Below are 2,500 nucleotides of genomic sequence, written 5' to 3' on the forward strand. Positions count from 1 at the left end.
AATAGGTCGCAATGGTAAAAATTTCATGCCTTTGCGAACGCGTTTACAGATTCCATCAAGAACGTTAGAAATCGTAACGTGCGGTCTGTAGCCATACTTTTTCCCGCCTTACGCTGGCCTTGCTAAGCGATCAACATGACCATGCTCAGGCACTCCACCATACGATAGTAACCACACGAAATGTATAACGTGGCCCCGTTCCTTTATTCAATACAAATTCATTTTGGTGTTACTTGCAATGTTTCCAAAACGTTTCTCGAGAGCGCTGCGACCTGGAGAGCACTCTATATCTCCTGAGTCTTGATTCAATTTCAATTCTGTCGCTAGAAGTATTGCTGCCAGTTCAGGTCGCGTAGTACTCGTCCTCTTATGAACCCTCCTGAAGTCCTCCTGCTTCAAAATATCGTTATATATACACTATAAGTGCACACCGCTCTGCTTCCAGTTTGTGTTCGGATTCGAATGATTACGCACGATTAGGTCCGCTTATTTTTATTCCAATTGCCTTTGGAAAAAGTAGGATAGATAAGATCTCTGGCTGCTTCAGTACCTATTGTAGTATATGCACTGTTCTTTCATATAATAGAGACGCTAAGCTGATTTATAGGAATGTTTTTTGTTCTTTAAGGGCTCCGAAAATAATCCTCATGGCTTCGCTCTGCAATTTTTTGAATGGCCAATTTTGATTCGCAATACAATGCATAATCTACTACAGATTGTATGGAATATGGCGGAAACACTTTTATTTTGTTTTGTTTCGATTTGCATTTTTTTCAGTCAAGAATATAGATACAGTATAGTCCTTGCTGAGAGTATACAAAATAAATCAATTGCGTTGGCTGCTGGAATGGACATTTAATGCAAATGTCATTACTGCTGCAAATTATGGAATCATATCGTTCTGAAATATGAAAATTAGGATACTGAATAACATGGGACCTTTAACTCAAAAAAAAACACATGAGCAATATGGTCCGGAAAGTAATTTGAATTCAGGTTAGAATATGATTCTGAATACCAAAGTTAACCATTTACTCAAGGATGATTTATATAATTGAAATTGGATATATATCTGTATATAAGATTTATAGAAATAAATATATTGCTACCTAAAATGCGTTTTATATATACTTTCCATTCTGACAATATAACAATCCTGTTGGCGCCCCCACCAATACACACGTCATCAAAAGTATTTTTTCTTTAATCTGTGGTGGTGTTTGTGCATGTATAAAAGATGTCATCGAACATTTTCATGTGGCATGAGTGATATTTCTGTACTACGTGATTACATCGTTAATTGTCAGCCAATAATTTAATCTAATTCAATATTGTAGTCCAGCCTGTCAACCTTTTTTAGGTTAAATATTAGGTAGATTTGGAAATAACGCCTAACAGATTTACGAGTGAAGACTTTTTTTCCGAAACCCTCGTCGTGTTTCGGACAAACCTAGAACTCATTTCCGTTACAATCTAAGCTCAGTTACAACATCAGCCCCTTAGCTGCGAAGGGCACGACAAGGATCAAGGAAATAGCAAATGATCAAGTAAACCTTTCAGTAATTAAAGTATTGTGATGCGCATCCTTAGCACTTAGGGGGCCCCACAATCCCTGCCTTCACCCGGTATGTTCTAGCAGGATACAACCCAGCCATGATGGAACCGATTTGAATTTCAACTGACATCCCTAGTCCACTTTCTATTGTCACGTGATCATCTATTAATGTTCTTTTATTATATATTCTTGCATATATTCAAGTATGCATCTGTATTGATCTTTGCATGTAATATATGTATAATACTATTCAGCATCAATGTCCTTTGATATTTATAGAAGCTGCCATTCAAAACATTTAATATATTATTACTATAATGACGAGCATATAGGTCTTTATGGTGTCACCAGAACAAACTTTTAACTACATAACACCGGCACTATTGAATTGTACTGCAAAATTACAGTATGTGAAATTTGCCTTCCTATCGCCATTTGAAATTGACATTAACTAGGTTACCGCTTACCGCCACGACTTGGGAAGCCTTAAATCTCCCGAGGTATTGATCCAAGGGTAATGTGCTGCACGAAGAAAGTATCGATGGTATTTGGTACTATCTGCTTTTGTAGATATGCTGCGTGATAACTGTTTGTGGTACCCTGGCTCTCTGGTCTTTACTACTGGTGTTTGTATAATAAAACCACACTTAATAAAAATAAAAAGCGCTCATCAAGTCTTCAGTCACCCCTTCCCCGCAAAAGCCGTTTTCTTTGAGATCTCATGTACAGTAATGTAATTTTGCAAGTTCATGATGATTCCGAAGATGCTGTAGATGAGAGAAACAGAAATGCAACAAAGTTATATAAGATAATGGGTTTGTTTTCATTGTCACGTCCTGTCTTGTTTATATTCTCTGTTCATCTTGAGCCGTGATGGTAGACCTAACAATATTAAGTGATTTCGCTAGCACTCCTAATTTTTGGCTAATAATTACTACATATATA

General features: G+C 37.0%; 1 protein-coding gene across 1 annotated transcript in view; it reads left to right on the plus strand.

Annotated features, from left to right (window-relative positions):
- Window positions 1–2,221, plus strand: part of LOC113821222 (acid-sensing ion channel 2-like) — a 33,896-nt gene extending 31,675 nt beyond the window's left edge. The window contains exon 17 of the mRNA XM_070116476.1: window positions 1–2,221. This exon is cut by the window's left edge and continues 668 nt beyond it. The gene's annotated coding sequence lies outside the window, so the exon portion shown is untranslated.
- The last annotated feature ends 279 nt before the right edge of the window (window positions 2,222–2,500 follow it).

This window comes from Penaeus vannamei, chromosome 3 (assembly GCF_042767895.1).
Source record: "Penaeus vannamei isolate JL-2024 chromosome 3, ASM4276789v1, whole genome shotgun sequence".
NCBI lineage: Eukaryota > Metazoa > Arthropoda > Malacostraca > Decapoda > Penaeidae > Penaeus > Penaeus vannamei.